Source organism: Lissotriton helveticus, chromosome 2_1 (assembly GCF_964261635.1).
Source record: "Lissotriton helveticus chromosome 2_1, aLisHel1.1, whole genome shotgun sequence".
NCBI classification, from domain to species: domain Eukaryota; kingdom Metazoa; phylum Chordata; class Amphibia; order Caudata; family Salamandridae; genus Lissotriton; species Lissotriton helveticus.
Genome location: NC_136059.1, coordinates 1990679095 through 1990696107, shown reverse-complemented (window position 1 = coordinate 1990696107; position 17013 = coordinate 1990679095). Strand labels below are relative to the sequence as shown.

General features: G+C 43.2%; 1 protein-coding gene across 8 annotated transcripts in view; it reads right to left on the bottom strand.

Annotated features, from left to right (window-relative positions):
* TLR2 (toll like receptor 2) overlaps positions 1 to 17013 on the bottom strand; it is a 192954-nt gene that overhangs the window by 11324 nt on the left and 164617 nt on the right. The window lies entirely within an intron of this gene.

Below are 17013 nucleotides of genomic sequence, written 5' to 3'. Positions count from 1 at the left end.
TTCAGCCTGGATACAGCAATGTATTGTCAGATGTAGTAAAGTTCTTAGTGGTGAAGTACGCAGATTCTCATGCATATACCAAATCGCAATTCGGAAAGGGTGGCTTGAGTGAGTCCCTTTCAAATTGCTATTCGGTACCCACGGTATCAATGGTTTGCTGCTAGTTACAGATTTCCACGTCTAGGGTGGTAACTTGTTGGGAAAAGGGAAGGGGTCACTGTAAAGTTCAATAATCCATAGAATTGTAGAAATAAGTTTATTTCAGGAAGAACACAGGAGCAAGGTAGGATGCAGCCTACACAGGACTTCTTTCCCCAGTAACTGTGTCAGCAGAGCCAGGGAATGGAATCCTGCTACAATGTACAATCTATTAGAAGATTAAGAGTAAACAATTCTACATGTGAAAGAGAACGACATGACAGTCACCTTTTGACCCCTTCACATTTACAAAATTGGATACAGCTACAAGGCAGTAGGGAGTGGTCCAAAGGAATACTGCCAACTGTCACTAGCAAGTTTAATTTTTTTTTTTTTTAAAGCAACCCCATTTCCACTAAATCAGGTTGTTTTAAAAAAAAAAAATTGAAAAGCAATAATAGGTATGATCGTTTGTTGACTCATGCAAGCCCCGAACCTTGCAATTGTAGCCAATCTTAGGGGGTTGCAAATTGCCAACTGCCTAATTAATATCCATTAGGCAGGTTTGTCTGTGATCCACTAGAATTCCTTATTTTTAGAACCTACCTTTTAGTACATAGGTAGGTTTATAAAAAAAAAGGTAATGCTTACAAAAATTGGTGCGCAATTTGCAACCGCATTTTGCAAGGAAATTCTTTTATTAACAAGCAACTAGTAATGGTTAATAAGCTGAGATGAAATACGATCGGTTTTCCTTAGACAATGTAGCTGGACATATGAAATGTTCTGTCACTTTGAGACTGTCTAATACGTTTTTTGGCAGGCCAAATGTAAAATATTGCCTGAGAATGACAATATGATAACCCATATCACAATGAGATTGCCCTCAAACTAGAGAAAGGCAATGGTCTTTCTTAAGGTCCTAAAGAACAAGAAGTGAGTCTAAGAAACTGTATTGATTCGCGGTACAAATAATGGAACTATGTGAAAAATAAAGCCAAGATTATCTATCTCCTAGACTACAATGCACGACCATACTGGTCGTCCACCAAGATTCTTTCTAGATATGGAGTCCTGGACTAGGCCCTCTCTGTAGGGTCACCCCAAACATTTTGCCTTCCCCTTCTGTTTTCTGAATTTGTTTTTGTTGTCAATAGGTTTCTGTGTACTATAACACTGCTAACCAGTGCTAAACTGCTTGTGCTCTCTCCATAACACATGGTAAAATTTGCCTAACCCTAATTGGCACATTTAATTTACTTAGATGTCCCTTGAATATGATGCTGCATGATACCCAGGACCTGTAAATTAAATGCTACTAGTGGGTCCGCAGCACTCATTGTGCCACTCATTAAAGTAGCACTTTACAACTGGTCTCAGGCCTGCCACTGCAGCCTGTACTGCAGTATAAAAATGCCTTTTCAACCTAGCAAAATACATCTTTTACCTTCCTTTTTTAATACATAACAGTCATTCATAAGGTAAGACATAAAGACCCATACAGCAGGGTGCATTTCATAAAAAAATAGGATACCTGGGATTCAGTTTTACATGTCCTTGTAGTGAAAAACTCCTACATTTATTTTTCACTACTGTAAGGACTACCTCCCATAGGGTAATTAATGTTGGTTTGCCCTATTACGTTTAATATATTGAATAAGTGCTAACTTTGGATTGGGAGCAGGGAGATAAATCATGTTTAGACTCCAAATGAGTTGTATTTTAAAGTCCTCTTTAATGGTTATGTCAGATTTTTTGTCGCACAAAGTTAGCATTTTCTTTTGTGCCTCTACCAGTGTCCTGGGTCACATGACTGTGAATGGCTCTGCAGTTGGACTTTGTGTATTCCTCCCAGACAATGAGACAACAGGGGACTATGTGGGCAGGATGAACCATCCTGCCAGGATGGCTAGGGGCGGAGCAGTTTCCTGCCCCTCTTACACTGTAAACGGGCTTGCCTCCAACACACACAAAAAACCTGACCTTAGTCTTTCATCACCACAGACGTCTTGGATCCTTGACAGAGGAATGGAAGAACTTTGCAGAACCAGATGTTGTGTAGTAGAGTGAAGCTCTCCACTTCAAAGGTTGGCACCAGGTATACATATTGAACTCTTAGAACACCTCTACAGTTTTCAGAAGTACTGCCTGGACCCCTAAAGGACTGCCCTGCTGCTGCCCGAGGGTTGCCCAGCTGCTTGTTGCCAGAAGGAGAACTGGACCTTCTCCTTGAACCCAGTACCACCAGAAGTGACTCCAAGGGCTAGGTGGCTGGCCTCCTGTGTGAGCTACAATAACATCAACAATACATACCAAGCTCCTAAGACCTGGTAGCCTGCACCTGGACTCTTATGGTGTAAGTGCTAACAATACCAAGTGATACTCCCCAGGAACTGGACCCTTGGAAGTGGTGTTAGAGGTGCGACGCCTGCCTAACCCTAAAACTTGGGGTTTGTTCAATTTTTGATCCAAAAAGTGCCCTGAGAACTGACAGAAGACCGGACCTACCTTCCTGCCTGTAAAACCACTCAAGGTGCAACATCGTTCGGCCAGACTTCGCAGTAGCTTCCACTATGTCTTCTCCCCAGCAGCAAATCCTGTTCAAATACCTCACCAAAGATATTAAGCCTTGTGGAGGCCATTTTGGCTACAGCCTGTCACTTCGTCCCACGGGAGATTTTCAACTTTCAAAAAAGTGACAAAGTCCAAAGGTAAGAATCTTCTCTGCTACCTTTTCCAGCAGCTCCCCGCAGCAACACTTCTTCGTCCATGGCCTGCTGTTTTTCCCCGCAGAACTCCTTCTCAGGAATCTTTCTTCAACATGTCTTCTAAGTCCAAGGTAAGAAAAGATTGGGCACAATACACCTCGTGAATATGACCCCTGCTCTATCGCAGTCGGCCTTAGCTTTTGGCTTTGCCCTAGTCTTGCACAGCCAGAGGCATGTGGTTGGAGCTTTGGTCTTTTAGGTGCTGTTTTGCACTAAAAACTTTAAAAATTCATAACTCCCGTTCTACTGATCAGATTTAATTCATTGGGGTGTCATTTTATTCATTACATTTTACTCTATTCTTTTTAAATGGTCTGTGTTTTTTTGTCTTGTGTTTTTATTTTATTACTGTTTGTGTGCTGCTCAAATATTTTCCACATTCCCTTTAAGTTAAGTCTGACTGCTTTTGTCCCAAACTTCCAGAGGGTTAAGCACAGGTTAATTTTGTGAGTTTTGTAGTTCACCCTGACAAGGACTGGGGTTGTTGCCTGAGTGAGACTTCCACCCCCTAAACCAATAACCCAATTTTTTTACAGGGGGGGTCACCAAGTGCCACCATTTCAGCATTTACAGAGTAGTATCTTGTCAATGGCCATCCAATCTAGAAGCGAGATCACACAAGCCCAAAATGTGGTATGGAGTCAAGAGAAGGTACCAATGAGGTAAACTGTAAATTAAAGGAAAAAAGCCCAAAGGTCTAGACTGAGGAAGCGAAAGGAGCAAAATAAACATTAAAGGGTGTGGGTCTTGATCAAGAAACCTACAGAACCCCGCATGAAAGGTTTGAATTTAGGGGGAAAAGACTGAAGATCCACTGAGGGGCAGTTAAGAAGCCTCCCATTTTGCAACGCCTATTAAGAAGCCAAAGGTCGACCTGGTGCCAGATGGCGGCAGTGAATGTTGTCTAGTCAAATCATCATTTAGGAAATCCAACCATATTATCTCTTCCCTCATCATCTCACAGTTAATATCAATTGAGGCCACAGTAAAGTCCAAACTGGAATGCTTAACCTATAAAGCACTCCATCTCAACAAACCATCTTACATCAACAACCTTCTCATCTACCTGGTGGGAAATGATGGCTGAGAAGAAAGAGCCTTCTACTCTCTATTATATGGATATTCTGTATGCATTATGTCCAAGGTTTCAAATGTTCATTGTCTAAACATACTATTGTACAAGTAGCTGAAATGTGAAGTGCCCACATAATTTTCAGATAGCTGAGTGCTATATAAAGTACAAGTTACTTACCCTTCTGTGATGCCTTATCTGGTAGAGACTATCTAGCCGGAGATACTTTACCTTAGTATTATTGGCAGGTGCTGGAATCTTTTTTGTGAGCAGTACTCCTGCGCACCTGTAGGTGTCATCAATTGGCTCCGCATGGTGTAATCAGCGTAGTCCGTGTTGGATGTGGTGTGCGCGGTGCCTATATAGGCACTACCACAGTGTACTGACGCTAGTTTAGTTTTGAGACTTTTCACGCAAGAAGCGAGGAGTCATGAAGAACACTGGCCACTGGTGTGGAAATCTAGGGCCCTGAAAAGGGAAAAGTCCTGACCCTAGAAACCAGTTCACAGAGCAGGGAGGATTGGTGGATCAGTAAGGAGAATCTGTGCTAGATAGAGTCTCTACCAGATAAGGCGTTACCGAAGGTAAGAAGCTTATTCATCTGATAGAGACTTCTAGCCGCAGATTCTTTACCTTAACATAGATACCCAAGAAATACCTCCCCAGCGGTTGGTCTGCAAAACAATTTCAAACCAAGAAGTCCAGCAGGGCCAAACAGGCAACGTACCCATCCCGAAGGACCTGATTGTCCAGGCAGTAACATTTAGTGTAAAACACAAGAAGAACCGGGGGTCTAGTGGCCCCCAGTTCTTTTTGTGTTTTACATTCAAGTGTATTGGGCATGTGAATCTGGGCAGGTCTTTAAATATCCCTATGACCCTCTCTCTCTTGTAGGTATAGTAACATTTAGTGAACATGTGGAAAGTGGCCCACGTTGATGCCACAGTGGATGCTGCCTTGGCTCTGGTGGAATGAGCATGCAAGCCCATAGCAGATTTCAATGCAGAGCATGATCCATCGAGTAATGGTCCGCTTCTGCACAGCCTTTCCCTTCTTCACTCCATCAAACACCACAATCGTCAGATAAGACCAAGTCAACCCTTTTTCAATTTTCCCTAAATTGGCATCTTTGATTTTTCCAAAAGTCTTTTTTCCCAATACTCATTTTTTTCTGCAATGTCTGTGGTCTTATTTGGCAACAGGAAATTCGAGCAGGCCAAGCTGGAGACCTACACAGTGGCCAAGCTAAAGGGCTTCTGCTAAGAAAGGATGGTGTTTAATAAGGGAAGTATGAAGAAGGCAGAGCTTCAAAATCCTTTAAGAGAAAGGGTAGCAGTCCACCAAACCAATACAAAGGATGAGGGCTTCAGAGTATGAGGAGGAATTAGAGCAAGACTTGTCTGGAGGTCTTGTCATGCGGCCTAGAGATGTGAGGGGTAACATCCTCCAAGTGGTCCGCAGCAGACCAGGCAGCAGTGTGTCTACAAGGAACCTATCCCCAGAGGAGCTGAAGGACTGGAGGGAGAAGAAAAAGCTGAAACTAAACCTTGAAAATTGAAATTGGAGAAGGGGCTGATCCTTGCCAAGCTCAGAAGGAGCCGGCCCTTTCTAAAATGGAGAAAGAACAAGCACTAGAGGAGGGGAGACTACCCACGGAGATTAGTAAGATGTCCGATTAGCTGACTTTCAGAGAGCTGGACATAAGAGCATGCTTACGTGCAGTGTCCACTGGTGAGTCTAGAGTCAGGATGCCCAAGGATTTTGTGTGCAGTTATGGAGTGGGGGGTGACATAGATAAGTGGTTTGCAGCCTATAAAGTGGCTCTGAGAGTGCACAAGGTCCCAGAGGAGTTATGAGGTAGTAGTCTATGTAGGTATATGCCCACAGTGGAAGGTACACACTCCTTACACTTGAGGTAGAGAACCAGTCACGCCAAACACTGCTATGAAGGCCATCTGATTCAGCAAGTTTAGCTTGACCCCTGAAAGGAATACACAATGGTTCAGGGCCAGCCACAGACTCTCCACACAGGCATGGGTGGATTTGTTGGATTATGCTAGTAAGGCACTAAGGGTGAGGGGCAGCAAGGTTGATGATTATTCAGGGCTGTACAACTTATTTTTAAGGGAGCACATATTTGAGACTTGTTTTCCAGAGCTGTGTCAACACCTGGTTGATAGCAAGCTTACTGACCCCAGGAAGCTTGCTGAGGAGGCAGACATCTGGGTAGGCACTCGAGTGTCCAAAAAGGTATCTGGATGGGACTCTCAAAGGGGTGGTCAGGGCTCCCACCAGAAGGAGGAGGAGGGAGGTTAAAAGTCAGAGTTCTCTAAAGGCCCCTAAAAACAACTATCAGATGCATCCCAGTAGGCAGATAGAACCACTAAGGCCACCAAAAAAGTGGTGTGGCCCATTCCGCCCATTGGGTCTGACCTTTGTCCCCATTCCAAGGAAAACTCTGTCCACAGGGACAGCAACGAAAAGAGGCAACTGATAGCTGTCAGTGTCAGGAGCCAGGCCACGTGTTATTCAGGGCTCTCTGACGTTTCTCAGAGTGGAAGGCAGTAGCCCCAGGGGGCTTGCACCATTTTCCCACTCTCCCTCCCACCAGTAATGGGGTGATAGGCTGGATGGCAGGCAGAGGAGGGGCGAGAAAGGGCTTGTGTGTCAGACTATGTTGGCTCTCAGTGTCTCTGAGCTGCCGTTCAAGCAGTAAATACCTACTGCTAAAAAACACGTTAAAAACAAGAACCCACAAACCAATGTTGGTGGGTGCAAACATGCACTTAATGAAATAACAAAGCTCGTCAATGATGTTAGCCCTTGGAAATGCTGCGATTGTGTCAAAAATTAGTGGGAGGGCAGAAGCAGTGACAGGCATAAAGCAATATTTATTAAAAAAAGTTCTCTAAAGAGCAGATGAAGAAAGTAAGCTTAAGGAGACTGTGCTTGGCCGGTGCTCCATAGCTTTGACTGGAAGTGAGGCATGGGATGCGTGAACGACTTGGGAGTCAGCAAAGAAGAGTGACGTAGGAGTGATGCAATGGTAAGTAGCAGGCGGGATTTCACTCTGTGCATTGCTGACAGCAGGTGTTGCAGGCAGCGCATGTGCTCTGCCTAGGCTCGACCTAAACAGGGCACGGTTTAAGAGGCAGACCAGAAGGGAGGTAAATCAGAGTTACTCAAACTGTTAACGACATTAGTGAACAAGGGGGCCCACTGCTCAATATCACATTTAAATAGATCAGTGGGTACCCGTCAGGACCTGGGGCTTTGCTAGAAGGACAATCGTGTAAGGCTGCATTTACTTCCTATGTCACTTTTGCTAAAAAGGAATAAGCATCAAGAGTACTAGAATTACTTAGATGGCTGTGCAACCCATTGGTCAGCAGGAATGCAGAAGCTAGTACTAGCCATAATGTGATTTCCAGCTCTAAAGGATCTATCTGGATGCCAAAACTCATTGGGACTTTATAGCTTATTTGCTTTGATGAAGGCAAGACAGTTATTTGCCTTTATTTATTTCTGCCTAGCTTTAAGAGTAATTTTATAATCTGCCCAACAGGCAGTACCCTCTTTTTTAAACCTTGTGTGTAGACCTAGGAATCAGTGAGAGCGTATGTAGTAACTGGTATTGGTATGTCGATGGTTTCAAAAATGGTAGTCTGTATTTTACAGTGGGTCTATCAAAGGTTATATTAGAGTGTGAGGAGGTGCATCAGATATTCACATGGATGATGTCATCAGTGATGTCATTTGAGATATCATCAGTGATGTCACTGACCAAGTCATGAATGATTTAATATGTGACGTCATCAGAAGTGCATTGCGGGTGCGCAAGTTATGGGGCAATTTCTATGGTGTTGTACGAGAGAAATGTCCAACTAACTATAACGTCCCTGAAACCTATGTTTTTTTCAGTGAATTTCTAAGGTTTTTTAAATGCTAATTTCTAACTAAAACGTACCTGGAACCTATGGTTTTTTCAGTAAAGTATATACACACACACACATACAAATATATACATATATATATATACCGTGATGGTTACACCAACAGTGATCATACAGCCGTGAGCGCCAATTCTTCCTGTCCTATCAATTCAAACCCAATTTCCCTGTCCTAACTACAACTTGGATCCACTTGTGCTTGATGGTTGATGGCAGAGGAACGTCTGGAACAGCTCCTGTAGTGGTTGCGTGGTTTAAATGCAAAACTTACTATGCCTCACCACTCTATCATGCACTGTATTTTTGCAAATAATGTCATTTGAGAAGTTAATAAGTGTTATGAATATTATGATTTCTCATGCTATAATTGATGTAGTCAGCAAGGGTATAAACAGTGCATTCAAAAGGCATGAGCTATAGTTAATGTAGTGTGGCGAGTGAGGCAACAGGACCGTGTTTGGAGGTCCGCAACTTATAGGAATTTGAAGGTGTGGCATAATTTATAAATTGAAGTTATAATCATAACTTTACAATGTTTGTGTATTTAAGGTTGAGTTTGTATAGAAATAATACGTAAGATATTTCTAGCTATAAATTATCCTTAACCTTCATTTGTTTCACTGTATGTTAATGGTTTCTATATTTTAATAAAATTGCTTTTCAAATCATAGTGTGAAGTGTCATTGATTGGAGGGTTGTAAAGTGGAGTATAGTACAGAATAATGAAGGAGAATGTTATAGAGTCTAGTGTCATAGAGAGGAGTATTGTAGAGTGGAATAAAGTAGAGTGAAGTGACGTAGTGTACGGTGGAGCAAAGTATTTTACAGTGGAGTGGAATGATGTATCGTATCGTGGAGTGGAGTTTTATAGAGTGGAGCGGCGCGTTGTACAGTGTAGTGGTGTGTCGAACAATACAGATGAGTGCTGTACAGTGGAGTGTCATCAACTGGAGAGTCATCAAATGACGTGTGTTGGAATGGAGTGTCATTGAGTAGAGTGTTATAGAGTGGCACAGAGCATAGCAGAGTGTTGTAGAGTGTAGTGGCATAGAGTGGAGTTCAGTGAACTAGTGTGTCATATAGGTCAGAGTTGTAAAGTGTAGTGTTGTGCAGTAGAGTGGCAGAGAGTTTTGTACAGTATTGTGTTGTACAGTGGAGTATAATTATTTGTGAGAACGGAGTGCATGGTAGAGTGGCGAGTTATAGTTAGAGTTGTCAGGTTAGCGGTTTGAAAAGAGTGTGCAATGAGATCCGCTACTCCACTAACTTAAAGATGGTGGATAAATTGTAAATGAAAGTTTTAACTATAACTGTGTAGTTTAAACTTAGTTTGTGTCTGGAAAATACGAATTCCTAACTATAACCAAGCTTAGATTTAAGCTTTAACCTTTGTTTTTTCCACTGGATTTCAATTTTAATTTTTTTAAAAATAAAAATCTGTTTCAAATCATAGAGTCCAGTGTCATAAGGGTAGAGTTGTTATGTGGAGTGTCGTACAATACAGTGGAGGAGAGTGTTGTAAAGTCTATTGTCATAGACTGGAGTATTGTAGATTGGAATCAAGAGGAGTAGAGTGTAGTACTGTATAGTGTAGTACAGTGTTATATAGTGTAGCGGAATGGTGTCTCATATGGTAGAGTCAAGTACTGTAGCGAGTTGTACAGTGGAATGGGATGTCAAAAAGTAGAGTAGTGTGTTGTAGGTTGTCTTAGAGTGGAGTAGGGTGTTTTAGAGTGGAGTAGGGTGCAGTAAAGTGTCATCAAGTGGAACATTTTCAGTTGGAGTGTCTTGGAGCAGTGGAGGAGAGTATTGTGGAATGAAGTGAAGTGTTATAAAGTGGAGTGGCTTATCATAGAGAGAAGTTGATTGGTGTGTCGTTGAATGTCGTACAGTGTAGTACAGTGGCAAAGAGAGGATGGGCATTGTAGGAAAGTAGCATCTGCTTCTTATGGTTACCCCCACTTTTTTCTGAATGTAATACTGTTTTTGACTAGTCTGGCTGGAATCCTGCTAATCAGGACCCCAGTCTATCTGCTTTCTCCCTAAACTGTTATGTTATGTACTTAGGTACACTCCAGATTGGATACTGGGGTACCCTTGTCAGTGCCCCGGAGCCCTCCCATGGGCTGAAGCATGTATTATGCCACCCATGAGAGGCCATGCTAAATGGAACTACAGGCCTGCCATTGAAGCCTTTGTAAGTTGGTGCCTGTGATGGAGCAAGATTTTGCACGTTACGCGACTTGCTCGTACTCATGAACCTCGAATAACTATAATATATTAATTCAACCTGTTTGTCTTATTAATTTCCCTTTTATTCTGACATTTGGGGTATCCGAGAGATGCTTGCTTATGTGTGTATTAACCTCAACAACGCTTGTCATTAAAAATGGCCGCTGCTTGGCGGGGTTTTCCTCTGCGCATGCGTCGGTCACAATCACGTGATGTGACGTACTCGCAGTTCTGGTGGGAATCTTTTACACTTGCGCACTAGCATTAAGATGGCCGCTTTGTTTTCTCACATGCCGAAGCTTGCGCTGCTGCTTTTTCGCTACTGTTTGTATGCATCTAATACTAATGCTATAGTTATTATAAAGTAAGGGGTATAGAGTAGCTATTCATGGTATACAGTGTATTCATTTATGTCTGTATTTTAATTTGTTTTCGCTTACTTTTCATATATCACATTCCGTGGGGTCTGAGGACACTCGTGATTCCATATTGAACAGCCTTTCTGCGCATGACAGTCTTCTGCCAGTGACATTGAAGCGGTGCCAACCCGAAGTCACAGCCAAGATGTGCCTGGGAAGATGCACCTTCGCCTAGCAGAAGAAGCTAAATCGCTTTAAATGTATCACAATTCATAGATGTACTATTGTATCGTAGAAAGTTAGGTCATGGGAACCCCAAATTCAATAGGCGGTCCCAGACCATGTAAATGTGAGCTTGTAGAAGTGAAATGTGATTGGTGTGTTGACCTATCCTACTTATGGACCAATCGGAATTGGGGATTCTGACACTTGCAACATTTGGGGGGTAGTACACTGACCCGAAAACAGTATAACTAGCCTAGGTTTAGCTAGAGAATTTGTCCGACTTGTCCGAATAGCTGACCTGTCACTGACCCAACGCACTCAATAGGTGACTTGATACAGAGGGCTGCGGAGCACTCTGTTCGAAATTTCCATAGACTCAAGGGTTTTGTTAGAGAAACCTTAAGTGCTGGCGAAGCACTTTGCTGGGGAGATCGATAACCCAATCGGGGTTCTGACTGATAGCTGCAGAGAGGGTGGAGCGCAGGCGTTGCTTCCGAACTGCGGGTGCTGGTCGTGCCTTGGTGGTCCTGTCCTGATCCTAAATTGGGTTTCCTGTACTGGCCTGGGGTGTCCATTCTTCACCTGCTGGTCTACTGGCGACTGTCCTTCCTTGGGGTTCCTCCTGTCCTTAACTGACCCGTGGCCAGGGTTGGTCTTCACACCACCTTAGGTAAATATAGTGCTGAAAAGTCTACTCTTCACCTTCTATATTTCCTTTGCTTTAATAAAGTCATACTCTTGCAAATTGACTTTCCATGCTTTTTCGCATCTCTGAATGAACAAGTCATACATAAAATTGTCGTTATTTTAGCATGTTCCATTTCTCCCCATCCTTTGAGTACATTTCCTTTCCAGGTCATGAGATTCTGATGTTCTTTTGTTTTACCCAATTTTAGATTCAAGTAATTGCACCGGTTTATTAGTACGGTCTATTTGCACCTTACCTGTAGTTCCTCTTTATGGGGAAATATTTCACTATGAAGTTTCTAGTATGCTCTTTATTCCTCCCCGTCCTTTAGTCTCTCCTTACTAAGTAAAAATTCTGAAATTATCTGCCTAGCTGTTTCCTCATTCTTACCTTACTGTAGACTCATAAATGGTTGGCTTGATCTATTTCCTTTATGGATATGTGCTCTTTATGATTTGGGTTATTGACTGTTTGTTTATTGTAAACCTCATGCTTTCCGAGATCGAAGAATTTTAGATAAAGGTTTTCAAAACTTCTTGAGTTTGTGGTTATTATAAAAGTATAAATAGAATGTATAAAGTAAGCATGGGCGCAAAATCCGTTCCGCTCGCGGATCTTTCGGATTTTCGGTAAATCCGCAATCCGCGTGTGGTAAATAAATAAATAATACCCTATTTTTGAATGTATAAATGAATAACAGATAGCTCAATAAATAAGAGTCAAGATTCGAGGTAGTAGGAGTTTCGCAGGTTTATTACAGCATAAAGGATAGGAACAGGACAACCTGCATAGGAATAGGATGGCAGGGCCCAGCAGCGCTGCTGGTGTCAGGATCGAGACAAGGGAAAAGGAGACCTTTATTTTAACAGTGCATGAGCATATATACATAACGCAAACACATAGCATTACATTGCAATAGGCGTAGCAGTGGGTGGAGCAATAGGCGTGACGCGTAGCAGTCGCGAAAGATAAGGGTGAAAGTGGGTGTAACAGGGCGTATACATAGACATGTGATGCAAACGTAACAGAATATGTCATGAATGGGGCGGAAACCATGGAGGGGGCTACCTAAGGAGCCGGGACCTCTAACCTGGTGGTGCGCGCAAGCTGGCAATGACGTATCACTAGGAGAAGCTGGGGGCTATGAACTCTGTGCTAGGAGCAGAGACTGAAGTCTGGAGAGTCAGGGCGACATGTACCTAAGCAGTATCTAGTATCTGATGTTTAGAGAACATGTTGATATAAACTAGAAGTCAGGAGGGGAAAGGCTAACTTGATTCTAAGACTGGAGCATGCATTATTCTACAGGTAGCGCGTGATGAAGAATACGAAATGACCATTAAATACAGTATTTCTCTTACATGGAGCCGGAAAGGCTAGACAATGACGGAAACTATTGATGCAGTTCAGTAGCTTAGGAATGCAGAGAAGGAGGACTGAACTGATAACTGGAATCATAACATATTCTTGGCAGACTCAGAGGCAGAGCCAGGCTGAACCGGGCACTGCGAGGCAGGAAGTAAGTGAAGGGTCGAGGATACAGGTGGGGGCTGTATCGCTCCTCAGCGAGGGCTCAGGAGACAGGAGCTGAATCTGGTGTCCAGGCCCTTTTGAGGCCTAGAAACGGGGACTTTATAATGGAATAACGTGCACACTGAGAGACGTGGCAACGTAGCTTTACATAGGCCTGATATTCGTAGTATTCACGAGGACTGGAAACTGACATACTAGAGGTGGACACAACTATAATTGCGTCTTGAATCGAACATAGGGAATACATATGCATATTAATCATGCACACATAACATATGATGGATGACACGTAGGGACACAGAACATGGCAGAATTTACTTTTCCACATTCCCTCCTTGTCACTACGTTTCCATCAGGAAACATCAATATTCATGATACCATCTATCATTTCATACAGTATCATTTGCTCGTCTCGAATTATCCTGGAACGGGATTTAGAACGGGGTTTGGGATTAGGAATACAAGAGGTAGCACAAATGCCGCAAATCGCAGGGCCACATTGTATACAGAGACAGCAGCTGAATATGATCGCTACTGCAATACCTAGGAAGGACAATATTTTCCATCCCCATGCGGAAATTATATTCCAGAACCAACCGGACCATGTCCAGGTGCCTGGATCTTGGTGTATCAGATGGGCAATTTTATGGAGTCTGGTTATAGCTGAATAAACAGACGGCGCGTTATTTGGAATGAAAATGCAGCAACTAGATCCGATGACTCTACAGGCCCCGCCCCTATCGGCCAGTATGACGTCAAGGACGAGACGATTCTGTAAAACGACAAATCTCATAGCAGATTGCTCTTCGGTTAAGTTACCTAGAGCAGAGGCAGTCTCATTTACTACAGCTTCGAGGGTTCTTGTTAACCTACGGATCAGTTTACTATTCTGGATAGGTCCTATAAAGAAAAAGAAACCTCTGTTGAAATCTGTATACTTGTTCTAGAGCAGTTTCAGTATAATCGACAATTGGGGACTCCCTTCTATGTCTAATGTGTACTAGATGTGTGTTTCTGTGATAATCAGATGGGGCTAGGAAAACAGGTGGCAGTAGGAAGGCAATGTAGCAGGTTCCCTCCCAATCGAGGGGCAGACGAACATATGCAGTTTGACCACAAATAAAATAAGAATGACGTGAAGCTTTGAAAATAGATTTCCCACTGTCACTATACTTGACAATAGTAGTACAATCACTATGTCCTATATGTACAGAACCATAATTTCGGACACATAATTCGCCTTTGACTGGTAATACTGAAATAGCAGGTAAGTCTGGAGTAGTATCAGACTGAACATTCAGGACCATGAAATTCGAAGAATAGTTACCTAAATTATACACTTCATTTTCTAGATCTAAACCTGTTCTGTGTCTTGTCTGGGAAACATGTACTGTTAAGAAAAGACATATCTGTTGAGGATGACGTTAACGTGGACCATGCTCCACACGAACCATTATGTGAAAATGGATAAGGAAAAAGTGGCAGAACTCCCTTCGGTGTCTGGAAAGGGGGGAGTCGACCACACACCCAACAATTAGTGGCATTGCTGGTCTGGTGTGAGTAATGTAACATGCGGATAAAGGAATTATTTTTCATAGCGAGGCGGTAAGAGAGTTCATGGGGAGGTAGGTCACTAAACATGTGCTCTACAGTAGCATTAGAAGACATATTTACATGAGGAACTGGAAGATACAGGTAAAATGCATAACTGGTGCAGGAAATCATAATGCTGAGAAACAATATGAAACATAGAAAAACGATACATCGAATTGAGTTTTGACTAACTCTCTCACTATGGGGGTCTATTTTATACATGTCAGAAACAGTCTAACCGTTTCACCTAGGGGAGGACTTAGACAATCAAACTGACTGACTTATTTTACTAGACCGGAGTTTTAACTTATACTCCTGTTGCGGAGTTTTCTCTAACAGGGGGGGTGTAGTAACATTGTCTTTTGCGGGACAGTCCTTAAAAATGGTGCTTTGGCAATCCTTCAAATCCTGGGAAATGTTCTTTAAGACGGGTTTCAGTCCATAAAACTTTTTTATATGAGAAAGGTGCACCCAGCCTTTGCGACCTTCCAACTTCACGGCTGTACGGGTGGTGAGGAGGACCTGTCGGGGCTCCTTCCAGCGAGGCTCCAGCGGACTTGATCTGTCAAAATTCCTCACCAACACCATGGATCCTGGAACGATTTCATGCGGTGCCACCTCGGTATTGTCTGAAAATGCGGCGGCAACCTGTGAACGACATGAGTTGAGGGCAGACATCAAGGAAGCTAGGTAATCTGTCAGCATATTACTTGAAACATCGGTAATACTTCGGGGTCTAGGAGTACCCCACATGTTAGGGGGGCGGCCGAAAACGACCTCATACGGGGACAGACCTGATCTGGAATGTGCGACCATGCGCATATAAAATAAAGCGACTGGCAGAGCTACTAGCCAGTCCACACCTTTCTCTTTACACACTTTTGCAATTCGGATTTTCAGAGTCTGGTTATGTCTCTCTACGAGACCGGCTGCTTCAGGATGGCGTACACAATGAAACTTCCACTGGTACCCCAACAAAAGGGAAACATGCTTCATCAACTCAGATGAGAATGGCTGGCCGTTGTCAGAATATACGACTCTAGGGAGTCCATAACGGGGGAAGAACTCACGAACCAACTGCTTGGCAGTGGTCGCGGCTGTGTAATCTGGGACTGGATATGCTTCTGTCCACCTGGACAAAGCGCATACAACTACAAGGACATACTTGAAACCTCGACATCGCTCCATCTGAATATAATCCATCTGGAGGACTTCAAAAGGGTGGTCAGGAGGCTGGAATCCACCTTGTTCCACCGGGACACTTTTACCTGGATTAAACTGACAACATATCATACAGGTACGGACTTTCTGCTTGGCTGCAGCTCGTAAATGTTTGTTGAACCAAATATTCTGGATACTGTCTAACATAGCTTTTTCTCCTAAATGTGCTGGACTATGTGCGGTGTTAATAATGACTTGAACCATAGAGTCGGGGAGAAACCATGTTGCTCTACCCTTCGTTAACCATCCTTGATCTGTCTGGACCCCTCCTTGTTCGGACCATTTCTTGATTTCTTCGGGAGTAGCATGTAACTGTATGTCTATGACATCTTGTGTAGGGTCCTTAACTGTCATGCATGTAGTCGGATCTGGAGTGTGTGTTATGTTAACTGGAATGTCTAGAGTCTGTGCTGTAAGCTTGGCTGTGCGATCTGCTAGATCATTACCTTGGGAAATAATGTCAGTAACTTTCGTATGTGCTTTGCATTTCATGATAGCGATAGATGTCGGTAAGTGTATGGCATCTAACAGAGCTTGAATAAGGAGACCATGCTGAATCTTGGTTCCATGAGAAGTCATGAAACCTCTCTCCTGCCAAAGCACTCCGAAGTCGTGTACGACTCCAAATGCGTAACGTGAATCCGTGTAGACATTAACTTTCAAGTTCTTGGCGTGTATGCAGGCTTGTGTCAGAGCAACTAGCTCTGCTGCTTGAGCGGACAGGGTGTCAATACGGTGTGTCTCAATAACTTCAGTGTCAGTAGTCACTGCATACGCGGCGACTAGTTCTCCTGTACTAGTTCTCATACATGAACCATCCACATAAAGTGTCAGGTCGGGGTCTGGTAACGGAGTATCTGTCAGATCTTGTCTTGGCTTTGTCGTAATGTTAACTACTTCCACACAGTCATGTGTGGCAGAATTCGAAGTAACTGATGGTAACAGTGTAGCAGGGTTTAGGACGTTGCAGCGTCTGATTTCTATGTGTGGCTGGAACAGTGTCAATTCATAACCTGTTAAACGTGCAATTGTCAAGTGCTGAGTTTGTGTTCGGTTCAAAAGAACTTCCACAGAGTGTGGAACCTGTACTGTCAGGAAATGTCCTAAGACTATAGAATCACTTTGCCTGATAGCTAGTGCTGTGGCTGCAACTGACTTGAGGCACGCAGGCAGAGCCTGGGCTACAGGATCTAATGTGCTCGAAAAATAAGCACATGGCTTGTATTGTCCTGCT